Source organism: Kryptolebias marmoratus, linkage group LG11, assembly GCF_001649575.2.
Source record: "Kryptolebias marmoratus isolate JLee-2015 linkage group LG11, ASM164957v2, whole genome shotgun sequence".
Lineage (NCBI taxonomy): Eukaryota > Metazoa > Chordata > Actinopteri > Cyprinodontiformes > Rivulidae > Kryptolebias > Kryptolebias marmoratus.
In genome coordinates, this window is record NC_051440.1 from 482868 (window position 1) to 508035 (window position 25168).

The 25168-nt window shown below is 38.3% G+C and overlaps 1 long non-coding RNA gene across 8 annotated transcripts in view; it reads left to right on the top strand.

The window, feature by feature from the left end:
- The window catches only part of LOC112451431, a 102462-nt gene that overhangs the window by 63574 nt on the left and 13720 nt on the right, over positions 1–25168 (top strand). For 6 of the 8 annotated variants that reach the window (XR_005233792.1, XR_005233790.1, XR_005233787.1 and 3 more), the window contains 3 exons: positions 1891–2024; positions 3344–3470; positions 22859–23328. This is a non-coding gene — a long non-coding RNA (uncharacterized LOC112451431). Of the gene's footprint in view, positions 1–1890; positions 2025–3343; positions 3471–22858; positions 23374–25168 lie in introns of those variants that run through there. The other 2 variants (XR_005233793.1, XR_005233794.1) reach the window with 2 other exon arrangements.

A 25168-nucleotide genomic window follows, 5' to 3' on the forward strand; every position in this document is an offset into this window, starting at 1 on the left:
GTTACTGCACAATTAGTTATCATATTCACTGTTAGCTAGATTCTTCGTGCCTTGGTTTAGTAATATCATGTTTTAGTAGTTTGGTTGTCCTGTACCTTTGTTAGCATTGTCATGTTTTAGCTTAGTTATCTTGTTATGTTCTGTAACTCTGTCTGTAATTTTGTTCTTGTGTTGTAAAGCACTTTGAGTCGCCTCGTGCTGAAAAGTGCTATATAAATAAATGTACCTACCTACCCTAATCTATTGTAACTCCATTCTTGCAGTGTTGTCGCCATGTAAAATGAATCTCAAATAAATGATGCAAAATGAGTGGTGTATGTAATATTTTTGTCACATCCTGACTCAATGACACTTCACTGATGATTGCTGGGTAATGTTTGTTTACAGAGAACTACACGTGGTCTCCTCCCAGATTTCAGAACTTACAGATGCAGATCTGTTTTTTTTACAAAAACTTTGGTTCCACAATGATGGGAAAAAACTACATAAAATTTTGCATAGGAGCAAGTAAAAGGCCTTCATTATGCAAGAAATCCCTTGGCTGCAGAATTTAGTTTGGAGCACAGTTAGATGAGGGTGGAGCTAAATGTTTGACTCCTCACATTATTTATACATTTAATATTTTGGAGAGATGATCATTTGAAACAAAAAAAATAAAAGAAATTTGATTTAAAAATTAACGATAAAAACAAAATTATGTAGTCTTAGTTTACTGGAAAACCCATAAAATATTTTTAAAAATATGCCAAATGAAAAAATATTTGTAACAAAGCACCAATCCCTCTGTGCTGCATAGAAACTATTTTATTAATACTTAATAAAAACTGTTTTATTAAGAGTTTAACTTTTTTTCTCTCATTCAGATACATGGAGCAGATACATGGCTGTATGAGTAAATTTCCAAAACCATTTTCTCTTTGGACACATTATATATTAACCTATTATTAACCCTTGTTTGTTTTTGTTCTTGTTGTTCGTTTCAGTTTTTTTTTTTCATTGTTTGTTTGTTTTCTGAAATTATCTAACTTTTAAAAACATTCCTTTGTTGTTTTGTTTATGTACTGTATATGCTCCGTCCATCCATCTATCTGATTATAGTTTTTTAGTATGATTTGTTATTATGGTCAGATTTTTAATTATGAAATGTTTTGATAAGCACGACTTTCTGTTTTGTTGTTGATCATGATGTTACTTTGATTGGGCCTAAGCTCTACATTACCTCAACCTACATAATTCAGCAGTTGTTGTGATGTAACATGACAATATCTATGTGGTATGGAAGCAATTCAAAATACAAAATAAGAGCAGTTTGTAGCTACTTGCAATGTGTGAAATTCTGGTATTTTCAATGGTAATAGTAATAATAGTAATAGAGTTGCATTAAATACCACCAATTTAATTAGACATCTGAAATCCAAATACTCAGCTGAGTACAGAGTCCACCTAGTTAACTCTTAAAGGTAACAAGGCTAAGCAACACAAGTCAGAGGAAACTCTAAAGATAAGAGACCAGTTGCCAAAAAACAGAAATAAAATAAATAGTATTACAAAACAGGTGGATGAATTTATCACACTGGAAGACCAGCCCTTTATTGTTGTTGAGAAATTAAAACTAAATTTCTAATGATCTGAAGGAAGACTTTGATTATAAGTTTATCTAAAATAGAAGGATCTTTTGAATAGAGTGTTTGGTTCGTCTTTAGAATTATATGCACAAAGAATTTAGACAATTTACATAAATAGTTTGCTTTAGGATTTAGTCTGGGGTGGGGATTATTAATTCTGCTAAATTATCAAATTAATCAGGAAGTATCAGATTGGAGACTGTTTTATCAAACTTTATATTCAGTTTTATATTCAGACCCATATTGCTCTTTCCCTATCACACAGGATCAAAAGTGCCTCACCTGATAAGAAGCTGTGTGGGGCCTGTCATCACTCTGTCTTCTGAGGCAATTCAGAGGCTGATCAGACCTCCCCAAGACCAGGCAAGGAGGCAAGTTAAGTCTCAAGGCCCTTCCAAGGTCAGTGGTCAACATTATTTCAAAGGTCACCTGAAGTTATAGTGGTGTTTCAAGAGGGATGGCAAGGAGGCAGCTGATGTAGTCAGGAGTCAGGCAATGAGCAAGGTTAAGCAATTCTCTTAAAGGTACAAAAGGTTATTTCTCAACTTGCTGTTTCTATTACTGTTACTCTTCCTTTCTTTCTTTGCTGGGCTAAAAAACATTAAGCAAAGAAAATGTTATCTTACTTAGGTTAACAAAGACAACTACTGGACGGAAGACAAAAAGAGAACAGTATGAGGAGATGGACAAACACAAACTGAGCTGCAATCACCTGCCAAGGCTTTCGCTTCAGTCTGTTATCAAACAAAGTTTGAAAGCATGACCAGAACATTTAGACTGCTGGCGCTAGAATAACTCTGGGGTCAGTCTCCTGCAAGACAAAGAATAAAGATATGTTAAAACAATTAACTACTTTCTTATTAAATACCCATACGGAAATCATAAGCATTCTAATTTCACATTTCAAAAGATTTCACAATCAAATGAACAAATTTCATTCTGCATAAATCACATTTTTTATAAGCCTCATAAGAATGTGTAAATAGTATCTGTTTAGACTGATAATGCTTTAGGTCACAGATCATAAAGGGTGAGGGTCCCTTTATGCTACAGTATTAAATGACCTAGATCAATATGATTGCTAGATGTGTCCAAAGAATGTCAAGTCCTAAACACATTCACAGACCCATTGTGATAGGATGAAAAATAATATCTGTGAGGTTTTTCTCTGACGGTGCAAATTCAGTGGAAATTTAACAAAACACAAAATACTTTTACACTTTTTTTTTTTCTCAAACTCAAGAATCCTTGCTTATTTCTTGTTATGCTGATCATTTCTATGGTTAAAAAAAGCAAAATAAATGAAAACAATAAAAACGTTTTTTCAGCAAGCATGGACTGGTGCACAAGAATTTTCATAGAAAAAGTCATTCAGATGTTTGTGTTCACAGAAAATGATAAATATAAGCTGTGTTGAAACAAGTTTTCACATTATTCAATCATTTCGATGAAATGTCTTACAACTACATCAGCAAACTGTTCAGTTAGGAGCTATGCAACCTTTAAAAAATAATCTCTAACATTAATGTAGACACTGCTCATCTCAGAAAACCAAAATGACCCACAAAGACTTATCAAGTAATTACCACTGTAAGAATTTCCCTGGAGTAAGATAGTTTAATTATTTATTTCCCTCTGCCAACAACAGCTGATAAATGAATCAACTACTACACATTAGTTGTTTTTACTAAGTGGATGTACATGTGGATTTCCTGCAGGTATCCATCAAAGGCAGTAACCAGGCCATCCATGGAAATCTTCCCTTTCACAAACAGAAGATGTGTGGATTTTGGCACTTGCCAGTAGCCGGGTGTGTAAGAGTGGTCAAAGGTCAATAGTCAATAGGTGAGAGCTGAGCTGATACCAAACTTTACCTTTGCTCATGTGGTTTGAGTGTAGAGGGATGAGAGGAAGTCTGTCTTTGGTCTTCATTGTTCTTCTGACAGGATCTTAAACTTAATCCAGTCAAATGGAGAACAAACCTGTCAGTAGAAGAATAGAATAGAATAGAATTTTATTGCTATTGTTCTGGGAAACAACAAGGAAACAGTTTAGCATTTCTTTTTATTGACAGTGCAACTTTGCATGTAAAATAGGCTCAATCTAAAGTAAAAAAAATCAATAAAATACAAAAACAAAAGGAGATACCAGCAGATATCAGCAACAAAATAATAGTTAAGTTTTAGTCTATTGTCTCTTAGTGGGATACTGGAGGGGTTCTGCATTTAACAGCTTGAAGGTAGAAGCTGTTCTTTCTTTGGTTGATGCAGCTCTGATGAGCCCGTATCTCCTTTCAGGACGGCTGTAATGAGAACAGATCATGCCCAGCATGAGTGTGGTCCTTCCAAAAATACAGCTGGCCTTCTTTTGTAGTTGTCTTGAGGGGGTAGTGGTGTGGCAGTAATGCACTCTGATGTCCTCACCACCTGCTGCAAGTCCTTTCTGTCCTCTGCAGTTCAGCTAAAGAACCACACTGTACAGCAGTAGATCAAGAGTTCTCTATCACATACTGACTAACGTTTTTCAGCAGGAGGTGAGGAGGGCAAGCTTCTTTTAACATTCTAAGGAAGTAAAGCCTCTGTTGGGCCTTCCCAATGTGGTGGAAGATGTTTGTGGTCCAGGAGAGATCAGCTGAGATGTGGGCACCTAGAAACCTGAAGGTCTCCACCTCCTTCCCATTTAGGAAGAGGGGAGTGTTCAGTGTGCCTTGACCTCCTGAAGTCCACTAATGTGTCTTTGGTTTTTCAGACTTTTAGCTTCAGGTTGTTGACTGAACACCATTTTGTCTGATGCTAAACCTCCTTCCTGTAGGCTGTCTCGTTGTTGTGGATAATCAGTCTTTCTATGGTGGTATCATCAGCAAATTTGACAATGATGTTACTGGTGTAGCTAACGGAACAGTCATGGGTGAAAAAGGAGAAGAAGAGGGGACTGAGAACACACCCCTGTGAATAAAATACTGTCAATATGTCAAAATAGTTTACATCACTGTGATGGACTTGCAGTCTGTCCAGTGGGGTATACCCCACTTCTTGCAGAATGGCTGCTGAAAATAGGCACCAACTAGCTCCACCGCAACCATGCACAAAGATGTGGGTAAGTAAAATGTATTTATATATGTATGTATGTATGTATGTATGTATGGATAGATGGATGGTCAGACAGATAGTTTACACCAAGTTAATCTTAAAGTACAGTCGTACAGAAGCACAATTGTACAGAAGGAACTAAAGCCTAAACCAACAATGCTAACCATTAGATCATCACTTAATAAAATCATGAATTCATGAACACCAAAACTTTAAAGGTAATGGGTTAGACAAAGAACAATAAAATATATTTTTATTTAATTATATCACTGTCTTCTAATGTTAATTATTGTTGCCAGCATTTTGATAAAACGCAGAGAGAATATTTTGACTAATTTCATTGAACAAATTGGACAGCATGGGGTAACAGTAGTTAGAGCTGTAACCTCACATCAAGAAGGCTACAGACTTCTCATGTAAGCATGTGTTTTCTCAAGGTACTCCAGTTTCCTCCTACAGACCAAAAATATGTATGTTAGGTTAAGTGACAATTCTAAATTGTCACTAGGTGTAAGTGTCTTAATAGTTGTTTGTCTCTTTTTTTCTCAATTTGGCCCTATGGCGGACTTGTGACTTGTCCAGGGTGTTCCCCGCCTCTCATACAATGACTGCTGGAGCACAAGCTCCCCAATGACACTGCACAGAAAACTGGGTAAAGAAGATGGCTGGATGGATGGGCTTCAAACAGGGTGTTGGAAGGGAGACTCCATTCAGTTGCTGAATTTTGAATTTAAGAAGAGCAGCTTGTCTTTTAGCCGGGTTGTAGAACAGTGAATCAGATCTTCAAAACACATGGTTGACTGTTCAGTGTTTTGTATGTGTAAATAAAGCTTATTACCATGACATCTGGTCGCTGTATAATGAACACAGGAGCTGTATTTGCATTCTCAGCACAAAGTCAAGCTTGTTTCTAGTGTGGGTTGGACTAAACCAGGGCTGTCTATTGTCTCTGAATCTGTCTGTGGTGTTCATGGACAGGATATAAAGGCATGGTAATAGAAAGTAGCGTGTACAGTTTGTTAACCTTAGTCTGTTTTACAGAAAATAGGGTTTGTTGACATCTCCGGGCCAAGTCTGCATGCATGTGAGCAGTTCGTAGTCAGTTTTGAAGCGGCTGATAAGAGAATCAGCTTCTCTAAGTCTGAGGCTATGGTTCTCAAAAAGAAAAATTATGAAATAGTTTTTCTAGATTTTGGGTAAGTCTTTGCCTCAATAGGAGCATCTGGCAGTCTTTTTTATGAATGGTTGCATGGTCCAAACCCCACAAAAGTTGTGGGGTTTGGACCCAAAAGTTATCAAAAGCTTTTTGCTACATCAAAGCATGTGGGCGTGGCCAAGCCTCAAAATCCCTCGCTGTTTGCATATGGTTGGCTTTAAATCACACACGCATTTTCCGATTTGCACCAAACTGGATATGAATGATCTTTGTCAACCTCTGAAGAGGCCAATAGAATTATATTGGACTTAGACTCCAGTGCGTCCCCTGGATTATTCCAACAATTATATGTCCCTGAATCTGAACCAGATTTTTTGTGCATCATCGGTGAGCACTGCTAGAGAAATTGGTGTTGTAGTTTCATGACACTACTTAAGCCCCACCCACTCAGGGAACAAACTGAGGACTATTGGGTGACTTATGCCGGTATGATATAAGACTGAAACCGTAGCCATTATTTTTTAATAACCATACATGACATGTTGAAAAGCATACAGGAAGTGCTCACCAATCCTTTGCCACAAAACAGGAAGTGACAATGACTCCTGTCTGGAAGGTTGGATTTCGGACAAAGTTTTAAGAAGTGCTACTTGACTTGTACTGATCTGGACTGAAGGCCATTTGGGACGTTTGCCAAAAGCTCCATCTGGTGGACTGTGCGAGAACAGCTTTAAGAGCATAGACGGCGGTCGTTGGAGCTCCTGCAGTCACCACAAGGCCAGAGTGGCGCTAAGCTGCGAGGGCTGCCCAATGCTGCTTCCAGCTTTAATGTTGGCTTGCTTTTCAGTCTAGCAGTCCTTCTTTCAGTCATGTTACCAGACCAGTTTTACTCTGGTAAAAGTTGTGGGGATGCTAGATCCTAAAAAAAACTCTCATAGGGTTAAAGATGGGATAAACTCTTGACTAATGGTTGCCAGTCCGTTACAAGGACAAAAAAAAAAAAAAAAAAAGAGAAAAAAAAAAAAACAATGCACACAAACACATCTATGACTTAGATTTATAATTTAATCCAGAGACTTTCTCAATAACTGACCAACCTGAAGAAAAAACATGAAAGATTCTCCAAACAGGAAGGCACCTGTAAATTCATCCATCCATCCATTTTCTTTAACCGCTTCTCCATTCCGGGTCGCTGGTGCCTATCCCCAGCAGTCACTGTGCGAGAGGCGGGGGACACCCTGGACAGGTTGCAAGTCCATCACAGGGCCACATATAGACGAACGAGACAAACAACCATTCACACTGTCACTCACACCTAGGGACAATTTTATAGAGTCATCAATTAACCTAACATGCATGTTTTTGGTCTGTGGGAGGAAACCGGAGTACACCCACATGTGCACAGGGAGAACATGCAAACTCCACCCAGAAAGGCCTCAGGCCAGGAAGCGAACCTGCAACCTTCTTGCTGGGAGGCAACAGCTCTAACCACTATGCCACTGCGCCACCAAATTAGTAACTGTTTGTACCATTATGCAATTGTGCAAATTTACCACACCACTATGCCTTCCATTCCATGGAGGTAAGGTAGCTGATGCCACTAACAAAGCCAGGAAAAAAATTATACAATGTCCAAGTTTAGTGGTAACCCATTTGTCAAGAACACTTTTATTTTTTAATCAGAGCAAAAAGGGGCAAAATGTTAAATACCAAACAAGAAGCTGAGTAGCAACAATACTTATTTTTAGTCCTTTTATTGAGCTAAACTAAACTGAGACAAACATATAAAACATAAGCAAACTCAGGAAAATACTATTATATTCAACAGTTGCATCTACACTGCAGAAATATTGTACAGAGTTTATGAAGTAATAGTCTTTATGGCAAAATTGTGTTGTTTAGTGAAGTGGAGTAAGTGCTTGTTAAACAGAAAGGCAGTGATGCTTTTTTTTGAAGTTTTTCATTATATTCTGTCCAACTTGTAACCAGTGGTAAATAATCCGTGACATTTTATTTTGGCGGGTCGGACTGTGGATATGCACCCTTTAAGTTCTGGGTCGGAGGTGAGCTAATTGCTCTGTCCAGACCAGTAAGTGGCGGTAATGCTACGAAAAGTTTTTTGCCAACCGCCAAAAAACCCGACAAGAAGAAGAAGAAGAAGCTAATTGCTCTGTTCCACAGCTGCTGCTGTCACGGCTGGCACTGTTTTCTTTGCACAAAAATTGGCGTTTTCTTGAATCACTGCCTGTATATGCGAGATTTTGCCTGAAATAAATCAGCCTCATTGTTCAGCGGTGCCTTTGCTAACAACCACTTAGCGGTGAGTCATTTGCTACCTTGTTTGTTTTGTAAATAGTTATTTGATTGAACGCCATGCAGATCTCCGATGACTTGACGCTACTAAGCACTGTTAGCGTGGTGTTAGGTTTGGGAATCTGTGAGGAATTTATCGATGTTGCGCAACAAAATGGAATTTATTGTTCTTAAAAATTATGTTTAATATACATACACTGCTTAGCTTATAGTCACTAAATGTATATTTCAAAACTTGGAACTGCACTTATTTCTATTAACTAGGTTAATCCTACTATTCTGATAGCCTTATTGGAATAAATTGACACTGAATATCATGGTGACAAACCTTGCACTGAGGATGATTATAAAATATAATCATTATTACTTTATTTGTTTGATAGTAGTTGAAAACCTTTTCTCCTCCTGTTTCTTTCTTCAACGGGTATTCCGAGCTCGATCCACCCAGGATGGCGAGCTACCAGATCACCACAACAGTGCGGTAGTGACTATCAGATGGCTGGTTCTTTCCATGGAGATATTGCTTTGAACCATTGGAATTATAGTCTTGGGAGTATGGACCCTATTGTTTTTGGGATCGCTGATTGATTAACTATAACTTCATCTTCTCTACCAGTGGACCATGGACAACTAGAACTCTTGGGTGTTGTCAGGTTTTTTCCCCCCCTTTTCCTTCCTTCCCTGTTATGAGTATTTGTGTTAAAATCATATCTGTTATTATTATATACCTGTCTAGTACATATGTAAATAACATTGACTTTGATTATTCCAATACAAGCACTTGAAGAAATTTAGTTTCTCTGAGTGATTTATTCGCACCCACTGGCTCCGTAATCAATCCTACTTCTGACAACCTTATTTCAATCTTGGTCGCAGTCAAGCACCTAGCCGAATGAACGTTACAAACGTCTTCAGGATGAGTTGCACCATACTTTTAGCACTACAAAAAACCAACTAGCTTTCTTTCTCATCTACACAGCTAAATGCTGTATGACTAGCAAGCTAGCAGCAAGCAGTGTATGGCCTAAGTTGGACTGAACCATTTCAAAGTTGAGGGGTGGGCTCAAGAATTTAGCACATATTTTTAATATGAATATTTTAGTTTGTAACTAATAAAGTAAAATTATACTTTTGTCTTATATCTGGGAGTGTTTTCAAGTCAAAAAGCAGGAGAGCAAAACCACGTTTAAAAAATGGGTCCCATTTGCATCACTGTTCAGGCACCTATGACTCCAAGCAACATAACTTTTCTCATTGGAATTTGAGTGTTATTAACCAAGGGACATGTAAATAAAGGTCTAGCATGTCTTAAAATATTGCCCGCTGCTTTTCATGTCATAGTTTAAAACTAAAACTGTCTTGTGCTGAGAAGGAACAAAATTTTTTCCAACGTTGTAAATGTTATACGAAGTTTCATGTGACATTGTAAGATCTTGCAAGATGTGCGCTCAGAGAACGTGGTGAGGGTCTAATCTCAGCTACTACCACACATAAATTAGCTCAATATGTATTTGGGGCTGAAAGTCACACAATCATGGTATTTTTTTAAGCATCAAATAACTAACTATAACTTATCATACTAGGGTAGCACATTATATTAGCTACACCTTATTTAGCCTTATTTAATCATTAATAAATGATTAATTAACCCTGGAAACATCATTAATTAGGGATGATTAATACTTAAGCTACAAATTTACAGATTTATTAACACATTTATTAATGCTTTACCCATAAATGCTAATTATTTCCAAAACCAACATACTCAATGTTTATCCATGCATCCATTTAACAACTCATGCATTAACTATTCTATATATTGTGTGTATATGTATGTAAATGGTCAGATAAATGTAGTTTCACATGTGTTAGACATGTATTAATGGTTAGAGAATGTTTGAATTGACTATATGCTTATCCTGCAGTGCATTAATAATTAAGGCAGTTGCTAGTAGAAAAGTATTTTTGTAGCCCCTTTTAAAGTGAAGACTATTTATGCTTTATTATATATTTGTTAACCCTGAAGGGCAACAAGTTCCTTTCACCTGTGGAAATCAGACCAAAATCAGTCAAAATCAAGCCAGGAGATATGGAATACAAAACTTAAAGTTATGTATTGACACTTTTGACTCTCAAAACTTTTAAGTTGTGTACTTCAAATAGAGCAAAATATTTGTAAATAAAAGAGTGTACATTAATTATAAATTTCTAAAATGCTAAACACCTGCTGTATTCAACACAATCATGTTCCATTACTTTAATTAGAAAGGAAGCAGTTTTCCAGAAGCCTTATATTCTTTAAGTAGTTGTTCTGCCTCTGCATCCTCTTTAATTGCAAAGGCATTGTTGGCCATAAAACATTTTCAACGTCACCTTCTTTTTAAAATAGAAAAAAAAAGAAAAGCCATGATTGAGTCTTGCTTCTGTTACATTATCAAAAATCGACAGGACAGTCGATTGTGTTGTTGTCGTATTTTTGCAACTGTTGCCTGTGTGACAAGAAAATTGTGTGCTAAATATGCTTAAGGCCAGTTCTGCAGACTCGTGTGAGCAGCAGCAGCAACAACAAATCCGGTGCCAGTGAGATGGAACCACAGGAAGACGTGGCGGACGATGCAACAAGAAGGACATCAAAAGTGGGACTAAATCACAGCTTTTCTTTTTTCAAGAAACCTTTTATAGATTTTTACATAAATGGATGAGATTTAAAATCATTATTGCTGCCAATCATTTGGGGGTACTTGTTCAGCTTCAGGGTTCCATTTTTGTGTCTTGTTATAATTTATACCCCACCCCCACACACACATATACATATACATGCTTTAGCAAAACATATGTGCTGAGTATGGATTGGAAGTCCCACAGTCAAAGTGGGGAACTCCACCAAGGTCGTTGGAGGAGAATGGCAGAGCTAATATACTGTGGGACTTCCAGATCCAGACTGATAAACAGGCGATGGCTAACCAACCGACCATACTGATGGTCTACAAGATACATAAGAAAGCAGTGTTGGTCGATATAGCAGTCCCAAGTGACTGTAATATCAAGAACAAGGAGGACGAGAAGCTGGAGAAATACCAAGGGCTGAAAGAGGAAATAGAGAAATTGTGGAAAGTCAAGGCCTCAGTGGTACCAGTGGTCATCAGAGCACACGGTGCTGTGACCCCCAAACTAGAAGAGTGGCTTCAACAGATCCCAGGAACAACCTCAAAGATCTCTGTCCAGAAGAGTGCAGTCCTAGGAACTACTAAGATTTTGCATAGAACCATCAAGCTCCTGGCCTCTGGTAAAGGACCCGATCTTAAAAGAAAAAGTGGAACAGCCTATGTGGAACAAATAGGGTGAGATGGAAGTTGTATTTTTTTTCTATATTGGTGACACTGAGCAGGTAGGAAGTATAAAGTTTAAAACAAAAATAACTTGTCCAGAAGTCAGAATAATAAAAACAGCCATTCAATAATGCAAATTAAAAAGCTGTGGAAATTTATTTTTGCCTCAACAGGGAAATCAACTGAAAGTGGTCACTTACAGTGAGAAAAAAAAAATGAAATAAAATAAAATTAACCTCAGTGGTTGTAATTTGATGAACCCACATTTATTTTCATTTCCCTTCCCACTCTTTGGTGATAGTGTATATTAAAACAAACGAGCCTAAATCCTCACAGGGAAAAAAAAGACAAGACTGAGTACAAAAAAAGAACCAGCATTCAGTTTGTATGACCATACAAGGCAACCTCACATTCCTGCCTCAGACATTTACAGGCTCTTAAACCGGGGCCTGGTACTTGCCAAAACACTGAGATGGAATAATTATCAAGCTACAGTGAAGGAAATATTTACTTATTTTAACTATATGTAGAGAGTCTTTAGAGCATGATAGTGATGGAAGGAGGACTGAGTGCATGTAAAAGGTTAATGGGATTAATGAGGGTGCAGAGAAAGGAGAACAGAGACATATGGGAGTGTGAGTCTGGAATGAGAAGTTTCCTCTTAAAGCTCTACTGGCACTAAGAGCTCTGTGGACCAAGTGGAAAACATACTGGGTGTGTAGATGACAAAACTAGATTTTCATAGGCAGCATAGTATCTTTTCAATGACTTTATTTAAAAGACCAAAACATTTAACAGTTTCCCCAAAATAATTTTCATCCATGCTTGGAATTCTGTCTGAAAATACTAAAATTTTTTATTTTCTTTGTCATTGAATATTAGTTTAGTTTCATTAGTTGTCGCTGTTTCTAAAGATGCTGTCATAATTTTGTAGGTAATGTCTAATAGTTTACAGACATTTTTAACTCCCAGCAGCCTTGCACATAGTTAAAGATCTTCAGGATCTGAGAGCTGTTGGAGTAATAACCTAAAGACTTCTCTCTCTCTTTCATTGTGTGTGGGTGTGTAGGATTATTTTCCACTGTGCTGTTCAGCTCTGCCTGGCACGGCAATGGAATCCCTTCATTCAAATCAGATGATGAATCCAATGCACAAAAACATTTCTCTGTGTGTGTGAAGGCCTCTGGCATGTGTACATTGTGGAATTAGACAAAACCAAGCTTTCACTTAAACAGCATTTAATCATAAGAAGAGCAGCAGTTCTGCATATAATCTAAATGTTGTGGAATATAGGGCCTTGTATTTATTCTCTCAAGCTTTATTTTACGTTCGATTATTATATCTTTATCATTTGTGTTTATCACCATTTTATATTTAGTCACCATTTTAAAACCTTTACCAAGTAGTTGTTTAGTTTATCTGTGTTAGAAGCCCTGGATTTGAGCCACGGTGCCAGGCACGAAGGGGGAAGAAGTTGCCCTTTGACCTCCAGAGAAGAGGGACATCCTCTGAAGGAGGGGAGGGGACCTAAGCATTAAAACCAGAGAACATCCTTTGTTTCCTCAGACAGTCTTTGGGGCACTTTGCTGACACTTTGAGGTGATGTGTTTTCCCACATTTTATTTGAGGATTGTCTCCCAAATGCATTTGGTTTTATCTTTGTAATAACCGGTGTTTTCTCTCTGCTTTTGGTAAAATAAATATTTAAATTTAAGGTATTGTCTCCTTACGGTCTCTTTCCGTCAACCAACTCGGGTGAGGTGAAGGAGGAGAAATGCAGGTGAAAATCCTTACCTCAACAATTTGGGGGCTTGTCGCGGGATGGAAGAGACCACAATTCAATCTAACTGACCAATCTGCCTGAGACACTGACGAGAAAACAAGGCGCGTCATAAAAAAGGTAAGCAGAAACCTGTTTGTATTTAAATACACAAATCTCTGCATTAATTGGATGGTTCGCAAAATTTTTTTCTCTGAAGTGTCTGAGTAGATTTGTCTGAAAAACTATAGGAGACTTTAAATAAATAAAATAAAATAGGAAGAGATCCAGAGGTCTCTCAGAGGGCCAGAAGTCCAGTGAAATAAGGACCTGAAGTTCTTTAGAAGGTAAAAGAACTGGCCAGAAGCCCAGTGTCTTAGAAGGTAAAAGTACTGGCCAAAAGTCCAGTAACTGGCCAGAAGTCCAGTTTTGTCATAGGAAGTGGCGATCCCCACTACAGGGTGACGATTCTGTAGTATTTTCTGTAGAGTTTTCAGTACACTCGAGGAATTGATGACCATCAAAACTACTGCCATTGGGTAAGGGCCAGAAGTCCCTCAAATTCAGGGCCAGAAGTCCCTAATAATAAAAAACAAGGGCCTGAAGTCCCATTAACTAGAACCTTAAGTGTAAAATCAGATATAAATAAATAAAAATAAAAGGCCGGCCCCAAAAGCAGAAAGAAACGAAAATTAATTAATTAATAAAAACGTAAAATAAACTTCATTATTAAATATATTAAAAGAAAACATTAAAGATTACTAGGGTATGAAATAAAATTGAGTTCATGTTTTGTACAGTTTTGTGGGACGATCCCAGTGTCGACTTTGTGTGTTTAGGAGTGAAAGAATGTCATTGTCTTACTTGGTGTGGGGCACGGAGAAAGCGTGTGAGTTACAAGGAATGATCTAAAAAGCCAAGCTGGGTGAGCAAGTGGGGACTGAATGTAAAGAAGTTTAAACAGGATATAAAAAACTGAAGACAGCAAGAAAAAGGAGGAAGTAAAATTAATTTGACGTCTTTCATCGCCAGGTCTGGAGCTGAAAAACCGTGCACGGGTGGGGGTCAAGATGACCCCTTATTAAAATCCCTCCAGCTTAAAATTGCTGACAAAAGAGGCCAGCTCCTAAATGGTAGTGTGAGGTGCCGAAAAATAAACAATAAAAAAAATAAAAATTAATTATCAAAAAAACTAAGGAAGAAACATCTGAATAAGTTGATCCAAATAAAACTACAGCCTTTTTATAATATAAATTATTAGTTTGTGTGCACACATTAAGATTGGGCATTAAATAGCATCAGCAAATTAACAATTAGGTCAATAAATCAGATTAATAAGTTCCTTTTGGATATTGTTTTGTGGTTTTTTGTGTCTGGGTTTGTATTTTGTGTTCTGTTTTGATGTGTTGTTCTGTTACATGTGTTGTGTTAAAATTAGTTGTTTTAAAATTTAAAACCAATTTTGACTTGATTTTTCTCTTCTCCTTCCAAAGAGAAGGAACGAGGATTCAAACAAACATACAGACACACGCACACACACACACACCACACGCACGCACACACACACAGATACGTACACACACCCTCCCTTTCTTTTCTCTCTCTCCAGTGTAGTGACAAGCAGTTGTGTACTTTTAAAGGCCTTCCATAAAGATAACGTTTTGTCTCCTCCTTTCTCTTTCTGTCTCACTGTGGCCTAAAAATGGAAGCTTTGATTTAGATTTTTGTGAACAAATAGAAACTAGAATTTTAGATTACAAAAGCAAAAGAAGAAGAAGAAAAAAAAGGGTTAAAGCTTGCAAAGAAAGCAATGAGAGGGAGAGATTTTAATGAAAACAGGGCTAGATTTTTATTTTCTGCATTGTGTGAGTGTATGTGCTTGTTGTAAATCCAGCTCTTTGGGGTTGGTTCTTAGTGAAATTTGGTTTGAATGGATTTAAAACTGTCAGAAAATAAGTAAAAATTAAGAAAATAGGTCAAATAAACAAAGACATAAATAAATAAATAAATAAATGAAGTAAATAAATAGGCAAGGAAAAAATAAATTTAATTAATAATAAGTAAATAAATGAAGAATACATAAGAAAGTAGAAGTGGAAATAAAATAGAATAGGTAAGAATGGTTACATGGTTTAAAATTATGTGGTATTGTGTAGTGTAATAATAATAATAATAATAATAATAATAATAATAATAAAAAATCCAATTTATACCGCACTTTTCATTAACAAAAATCTCAAAGTGCTACACAGTGCAGTGTAACATGAATATACGTGTTTAAAATAAGCAAAAAGGCTAAGAAAATAGCTGAATAGAAAGATTGAAAGCTGGTTCGATGCATAGAACTCAAAACACTAACAAATAGAGAAGATGATGAGTCTGATCAAAGCTGTAGACTTTTACTTTTGTTTTATTAAAATGACTAAAATTGTTCTTGAACAATTTAAGGTTAAACAAATGCTATTTAGCTTAAAGTTAGTGAAATATATATTATTGTAAAGGCACAGAAAAGGTTGTTACATGATGTCTCCCCCACTATAACAGTTTGAGATAACAAAGAACCCCTCTTCTCAAATTACCCCATATCAACCAAATACAAGCAGGTGCCATTGAGTGATGTCAATGAAAATTCAGCAGGTAAAATAAAACAACCCTCATGCCTGAGCAGTAACACACAACCTGTTTAAAGTTAATTATTTTACTGAGTTGGGTTTTGTAACTGGAGGAGTTTATAGGCTTCCCAAAAGTTTTCAAAGAGCTCTGGAGAAGATCTTTATTGGGCATCTTGATCCTGAGGGGATGACCTGTTGTAAATTTTACAACAGGGAGTGATGGGGGTGGTGTTTGTGTCAGTGTGTGTTTAGATAGTAGAGAGTTGCTGTAATTAACAACCCCCTATGTTATCTTGTGTGTTTCAGCTCTCATGCATCAGAGAAAGTGAGAGAAATGTTTGGTCTTAGTTGTGGTTTTGTGGAAAATAGATTATAATTTTTGGAGTGGTGGTCATCACATAGGTCAGGAAATGAATAAAAGATAGTAATGAAAATGAGTTAAAAGTATTAGAAATGCAATTGGCAAAGGCACAGTTGATTAAAAAGAATCAAATGTCTTAGGGGTGCCCAGAATTTGTAGGCAGCTTTTTGTAGGTAGGTACATTTATTTATATAGCACTTTTCAGCACAAGGCGACTCAAAGTGCTTTACAACACAAGAACAAAATTACAGACAGAGTTACAGAACATGATAATGAAACAAAATTACAGACAGGTACAAGATACAATGATAACTAATTGTCTAAATAAGCTAAGCTAAACCAACAGATCTAAGCATGACTAAATGTACAAAACTAAGCTAAGCTAAAACTAAAACTAACGGTACCGAACTATCTAAAAACCCCAGGCCCGCTATATAGCCGAAGTAAAACCAGACATATCTAAGCATGATCTAAGACAGTCAAAAATAGTAGCTAAACTACAACAACATCCACCTACTGGATGTTTGCTAAAACGCAAACTAATAATGTCTGATTCCATGCACGCACTGTTATAACTATTTTCACCACACACATTAATGTGAATCTATGTAAAGGTGGCTACATAGAAACGACAAACAAATTTGGAGTTTCTTTATCATTTTTTGTATTTAGCGTTTTTGTCACTGTTTTGATTTGAACTTTGTTTTACTTTATGTTTTCAGCACAGTTTGATGTAAAGTTTTATATTAAGGCTTTCAGTTGTTCTAGTTTATGTGATCTTTGCTTACAGAGTAGATATAACCTGGTACATACTGACTGGCTAAGCTCTCATTTAACTTGTACTGTATTTAGACGGACAGTTTTATTTTATATTGTCTGTAATTAGACAGACAGCCACCGGCGGAGTGAAGAAGCCTCACTGCTACAGGCCCAGTATTGTGGCTTTCAGGGAGATCCACCACTACCAGAAGTTCACCGAGCTGCTCATCCAGAAGCTGCCCTTCCAGCACCTGGTCCGGGTGATCACCCAGAACTTCAAGACCGACCTGTGCTTCTAGAGCTCGGCTGTCATGGCTCTGCAGGAGGCCAGTGAGGTTTACCTGGTGGGGCTCTTTGAGAACACCAGGACCAAGGACACATGGGGACAGACTGCTACAAGAGATCCTACCTGCCCACAGCCATCAGCATTTAAAACAATTTCTTAACGAAACCAGGATTATGAGCTACAACAACATTTAATTTCCCTTTGGGATTAATAAAGTATTTTTGAATTTGAATACATATTTTTCTTAGACTCTTCAAAGGCCACAAACCCCAGATTATGGCTCCAGGTCAATTGATACATTCAGTGAGTCGTACTTTTGCATCTTTGGTCACCACATACCCAAAGTTTTTGAGTATATGAAGAAGACATTTGCCACAGGCCTCTTTGTTACTTTCATTGTTATGCGGTTGGGCTTTTATGAATAATCCCGAATCCTAAAATAGAAGAAGTTTTAAAATGCAGTTTTATTTAAATCATGCAATAAATAATAGGACAATTTATGCTGTGCCATTCATGAGAACAAATGCATCCATTTTCTTTTACCTGCTTTTTCTTTTAAAGGTTGCGGGAAGCTGGTGCCTATCTCAAGCAGTCACTGTATAAAAGCGCAGGGTACAACCTGGACAGGTCACAAGTTCATCACAGGCTGAGAACAAATCTTCTTATAAATTGTAAACTGTACAGAGTTAAATAGTAAAATTTTTAAAAGGTTGCAGATGTTTAGTGCTTTTCTTTTAGCAAACTTCAAGTTTAAACCAATCAAAGCCATTATTGAAAAAAAAGCCTGTTTGATGTGTAAAAGGTGGAAATGAGTCACACACATTAAGTAGTGATGTGTTTAAGACAAACTATTGCTTTGTTGTCAAATTGCTGCTGGTATCTGAATCTAAATTAAAAATTACATGCTGACATTTAGAGAATTAAATTGAAGCATATAAAACCAAACCCTCAGGGTTTTATTATCATTTTTGTTGTTTGGGGTGGTGGGAGGGGGTAGTTGGGTAATGCCCCACTATTAACTGTTTTTAAATCATCATTTTTTGACTGCCCTTTAATTCAGATACAGTAACATGCCATCATTACCAACTGCACCATTGAGTGGAACACTGATTACCTCTCTAAGTATTCAGCTGCATTTTTTTTTCAGTTTCCAGCCCAGAGAAGAGGAAAAGTGTGGTTAACAATGGAAGGAAATGGAAACTTGTAATAAGAACTTTGTCTGAAGCCAAAATAAAAGCAACAGTTTAGGCATATTCTTAAAAACATTAATTAGTTTTGGATGTTGTAAAGTGTTTGCAAATAGTTGCTGGATTATTGTGTGTTTTGTTGCAATTGGTTGAAATATTCTTGGGTTATATTCACATTCCTTTGGTTGTTATAGTTACAGTGTTGTAGAATTTTACAGAATCAAATTTTTATGTAATTTACAAAGGTAATACCTCGGAGTTTTGTATATTATCTTATATAACACACCAGTGAAATTACAATATAATATTTTCTAAAGTATACAGTAATTTGCAAAAGTTCTCACCCCTTTCGATATTCTTTGGTAAATCCAAAAACGATGTGTGCATATGTATTCTACAATGGTCCCACCACCACCAAAGTTATTACTTTGCAGAGCATTTACAGCAGTAAACTATCACAAAAACTTAATAATAACTTGTCAGTTAGTTTGAATAGTACATTATACTATGACAACAATATACTGTTAAATGTAAAAAAAAAAAAAAAAACTAAAGAAAAACTTTTTCTTGCAAAACAAAACAAAACCTCTTCATTGACCTGACATGTCATGCAGTGAGTTGACATGTTAAAAGTTGGTCGGGTTCAGTTAGTTGACTTGAAATGTAGTCAAATGGTGTTGCAATGAAATAACATGCTCCGACTGCTGTTGTTTTAGATGTTCATCTAAAGATTACTTTCTGAAATATTCATTAAAATCTGTCTAGTGAGTCATAAACTCAATCACCATCATTGCTGACAGATGCTATCACTAATAGTTAATGAAAAAGTTTCCAACAACTGAGAGATCTGTTAGTTTTAACCAGTAAGATAGCTAGATTTCCCCTCCCTTTTAAGAGAGTAGAGGCAGGGGAGAGGCAGGCTACAATTTGACTGAAAAGTTAAGAGAGAAACATTCAGAGAAGTATCCTTCGAAAAACTGTGTAAAATCTATGAGGTGGATTAAAAACATTCTTTAATCGTGAGGAAAAGGAGAGATTGGTTTTCATTCACATAAATTATCTTTCTACTGCGCTTTATGTCAAATATATGACAAGTTAAAAACACTCACACTACATTCAGACACAAAGTTTAATATGGGACTGAATGGGTACTCTTGGCCTTCTGGGGGTTTTTGCGAAAAAAACAAAAATGCTGAAGCAATACTAGAGACATTGGCAAAAAGAAAGCAAGGATGTCTATGTTTTGATGTATAATTTGTATATGTGTTGTAAAACATGGGGGCAGGATGTGTTTGTTTGCTAACATTTTGTGATTTGGTCTTTAGTCATGTAATCTTTAAATTTGTTATTTGAGGCTTTTGGTCATTGTTTTCTACTGGGTTGCTTAGGTGTGCTTAGGTTTGCCACGGTAACTCCAAATTCCACTAAAACTAATAACACACATCTCGAGGACTGGCTACTTGTTTTGATATATAATCTGTGAACACTCTTCTTTTCGGGCCACATTAAATTTGACAGAAGAGTAAAACATGAAGCTAAGTGACCTGGTTAGAGGTGGATAACAATAGTAGGAGCTTGTCATGGCGAGCGGTTACCAGGACTCAAAGGCAAGCAACAACTACAGACTCACAACTCAGTTTATAAGATTTATTGAATTAGTTAAGTGCAATGAGAGAGAATGGAGAGGTGTTGATCTGCGGCAGCAGGGAGGAACTGGGCCAGAGGAGGAACTGAGAAAAGGTGAGCGGTTAAAAAGGGGGAGGGGTAAAATGGGGGAATGATGGTATAATCTTGAGATGGCTTACGGTCTGGGGGCTGAGATGAGCAGAGATGGGTTCATGGGTCTCCCAGCAGTTGGTGCAGTAGTGGGGCTCCCAGGTGGAGGAGTTCCGGCGGGAGATTGAGGGTGGACAGGCAGCGGCTGGGTGGTGCTCGAAGAGGTATCAAGGGCCGAGGCCTAGAGGTGCAGCGAGGACCGGGTAATCCAGGTGGGTATAAGCACCAGAGAGTGGTCAGAGCTGGTCCTAAGAGGAAGGAACAGATGGGAGAGGAGTCAGAGGCAAGTTTAACACTTCAAACATAGCACTGAGAGCTAGAGTGTACCACTGTGAAGCGGAACCATCTGGCATCTTCCTCTTCTTCTTCTTCTTGGTGTTTTTTGGCAGTTTACAAACTTTGTGTATTACCGCCATCAACTGAACGGAGATGTAATTCAGAAACTCATTTTCTACACATCTTAAATAACTAAATATATACACTCACACATACATACTAAATCCTCTCAGCTAATTTTGTATCTTTTAAATATTTAATAATTGCATGAATTATATCATGTGATTGATGCTTCCCTAATAAATTAGCCATAGTTACGGAAATCCCCATTACCCTTTCCAATTCTTTCCTCTCTTTTATACATTTTCTACAATAAATCAACATGTTCTACTACTTCTATTTCCCCGCAATAATAACAATCACCTTATGGATGTTTCCCTATTATTTTAAACCACTGTTTAAACTAGTATGCCCAATCCTCAACCTATTAATCCATACTTCCTCTCTCCTATTCATTATACCTTTGTTTCTTATGTTTACCTCCTTTTGTATTTTATGTAAATGCCTTTCTCTTTCTTCTAAATTCCATCTCTCCTGCCATATATTATTTATTTTATCTTTAATAATTACTTTTATTTCTGCTCTACTTAGTGGCACATTATATTCAATTTATCTTGCCTTAACTGCTTCTTTAGCTAACATATCTACTTTTTTATTGCCTACAATCCCTTTATGTGCTGGAACCCATGTAAATTGAACACTTATCTTTTGTTGCTTAATACCATACATCAAATAACTAACCTCATCTAAAATACTAGAATACTAGTTAGGCAAGACATTGAATCTGAACAGATAACTACGTTACTGAGCTTCACCTCCATCACCCATTGCAATGCCAAAATAATTGCCAACATCTCTGCTCAATAAATTGATAAATTATCTGTTGTCCTTCTGTTTATAGAAACTTTTTGTTTAGGAGTATATACTGCTACACCTGTTTTTCCATTAATTATTGGCAATTCAAATAACCATGGATCAATTTTAGATTTAGTTACAGTTTTACTGCATGCTATATTATTTATCCCCAACTGATCTGTATAGATATTCTCTTCCCATCCAAAACTCCTAATGTTGTGACCATACTCCCAACATTCTCCTTATGCCCTTGTAAATTTAACCAATACTTTGCTGACAACTCCATCCACCTTAACTCCAGTGGCAATTCTCCGGTAATCACCTGAAGAGCAGGAATTGGAGACGTTCTAAAAGCACCACAACATATCCTCAGCACTTTAGTTTGGGTCCTATCTAAATCTAATAACAAAGAATTTGCAGCTGACTTATAAACAATACATCCATAGTCCAACACAGAACGAATTAAAACATCATACATTTTTTTCAAAGACGTACTTGACGCCCCCCAATCATTCCCTGACAAACATCTCAAAATAAGTCTTCTGTATATGTATCTTAAATCAAAGTTTTACATCAAACCATACACCTAGGTACTTTACGATATTTACCTGTTTCAAATTTTGCCCATATAATCTAAGATCTACTGTAGGATTAACCCTTTTCCTTGCAAAACATATTACTTGTGTTTTTTCAACAGACAAATGAAACCCCCATTCATGCGACCATCTTTCAACCCTATTAATTGCTGATTGCATTCTATTTCTTAAATTACCAATATTGCATCCTCTCACCCATAATGCCCCATCATATGCATATAATGCTTTACTAATTCTAAAATCTATATTATCAAAAATATCATTAATCATTATATTAAAAAGCAATGGGCTACACACACTTCCTTGTGGAGTTCCATTTTGTATAGCATAAATATTTGAATAATTTAACCCAACTCTTACTTTTATTGTTCTATTCTTTAAAAAATTCTTAATCCAATTAAACATTTTCCCTTTTATTCCCATTTTATCCATCTTAATTAATAAACCCTCCTTCCAAAGCATATCATACGCTTTTTCAATATCAAAAATGTAGCTAAGAGAACTTCTTTATTTACCTGAGCCTTTCTTATTCCAACAAACAATTGGATCTACAGTTGTCCATCCACTCCTAAAACCACTCTGATAAGGAGATAAAAGACCTCTTTTTTCTATTTCATACATTAATCTCTTAGTTATCATTCTCTCCATTTACATAAATTGGAAGCAATAGCTACAGGCCTATAACTTTTACCCTCTAAGCATCTTGTTGCCAGAGTGTGGCCAGTATTGGTACTCTAGTCCCTCGCTGTCTAGCTGAAAACTTTGAGACTTTCTCTGAGTGTTTCCGTGCACTTACCTCTCTTTGTGAATCCTTCTCAGGACGCATTCAGGGTCCCCAGGTGAATCCTCGAGTCCTCCGAGTTCTGGAAGGAGCCTCCTTGTGACGCCAGGGGTTAAACTCACCTGTTACCCGAGCCCTAGAGTCCTATACCACCGTTGCCCTCCCCTTCTACTGGGTCCCAGTTGGCAGTCGGTCTCGCTGCTCCTCTGTGCTGTCGTGAAGCCCTCCCGTCCACCCTCAAATGCCGCCTCCATCTCCGACCAGCCAACGCCCGCTGCGGTTCCCCACTACCTGGTGCCAACAGATCCTCCCTTGGCCCTAGTCTGCGAGTTACAAGTAGGAACAGACCACTTCTGGTGACTAGTACAATCTCCCACCGCCATTGAACTCACCCCTGCTTTCTCCCTCCGTGTTCAGTTGTTCCTGAGCTCCAGACTGAAAACTCCCTCATCATGTGGCATTGGTTTAGCTGTGCTCTCTATTGACAATAAACCTTTTTCTGTTATAATCAGTCTCTCCGTGAGTGTTTCTGCATGTGGACAAAGAATATAACCCCCACCATGACAAATTTAACTATTCCTATAACTTTAGATTGTGCTTTTTTGTATAATATTAAATTATCATAGGAATGATGTAATTTTAACCTTCTAAATGCTTTATTTCTAACTTTAATAGCTTCTTTACATTCATTGTTCCACCAAGGAACCATTTTCTTTTCTTTTAATCCAGTAGATTTGCCAATGGTCTTTTCTGCCATAGTCACATATTATATTCGCAATCATTGAATTTATTTCTTCAATATCATTGCTTAAATTAGACATAATCTCCATAAGTTTGTCACTTGATCTTTTTATACATTGCCCAATTAGCCCCCCTCGTTCTCCATTTAGGACACCAGTTTTCTTCAACTACTACCTCAAAATCGTTTAACTTAAGCAGAATAGGATAATGATCACTTCCAAGAGGGTTATCATTAATTACTTCCCATTGACTACTTCCTGCTATCTGATCTGACACTATAGTAAGATTAATAGTAAATCATACCAGAACCAAAACCCAGACATATGACATAGGGGACGGCTCCTGAAGTCCCCAAAAAATAAAATACCTGACTCGGGAGGGCGACGTCGCAGCGGGCTTGGGTGAGGACCGGGCAGGCGTGGCCTAGAGCCGGGCCGATGTGGACCAGGAAGGCGAGAGCCGGGCGTACGTGGACCAGGAAGGCGAGAGCCGGACGGACGTGGACCTGGCGGGTGAGAGCCGGACGGACGTGGACATGGCGGGCGAGAGCCGGACGGACGTGGACCTGGCGGAGGCATCGTCCGGGACCCTCCGAGGAGCCGGCGTGGCAGTGCGGCGGCGGCGTCAGCTGGGCCCGCCCGTGGAACAGTGGGGGCGCCGAGAGGCACAGGAGGTGGAGCAGAGCGAGGCGAGGCGTCGACCCTCTTCAAGGACATGGAAGACTGAAGACTCAGGAGCGGCCTGGCGAGGAGCGTCGCCGTCGACCCCCTCTGGAGTGGCCTGGTGAGGAGCGTCGCCGTCGACCCTCTCTGGAACGGCCTGGTGAGGAGTGTCGACCACAGACTTCGTAGGCACGACAGACTTGGTATAGGCCGGGGGCTCTGCCGAAGCTGTGGTGGCGTGGGGCTGAGGGATCCGCGGAAGCAGCACTGGAGGCTGAGGGATCTGCGGAAACGGCACTGGAGGCTGATGAGACCGCGGGAGCGGCGACGGAGACACTAAGAGCTCTGCAGAGGGCGCAGGAGGCACTGGGAGCTCTACAGAGGGCGGAGCTGCAGACGTGGCTGGGAGCTCTGCAGAGGGCGGAGCTGCAGATGTGGCTGGGAGCAGAGCTGCAGACGTGGCGGGGAGCGGAGCTGAAGACGTGGCGGGGAGCGGAGCTGAAGACATGGCGGACTTGGAAGACAGGGTGGAGAAGGGTGTCTTGGGTGACTGGGTGGAGGCATGGATTAATTGTCCTTTTAAGAGGGTTATTTCATTGAAAAAGTTCATGAATGTGGGAGTCCGGTTGAGGAGTCCGGGTTTTGACAAAAGGATGTTTTCTATGATATTGCAGGTGAGGATATTATGCCTTGGTACCGGGCTATTTCTTAGGGAAGTAAACAGTCTTTGAACTTGAGATAAAATGTCCAGTAGTTCAGCAGGGGAGAGTTCTGAGGAAAAAGTTTGAGAAGGTGGATGTGTGGGGACTGATGGGGGCGTGGTGTCGACTGCAGCAGACGGAGGCGTGATGGATGCCGCGGCTGACGGAGGCGAGATGGCTGCTGCCGCCGATGGAGGCGAGGTGGTGCTCACCATGGCTGGTTGGTGCGTGGTGCTCACCGCGG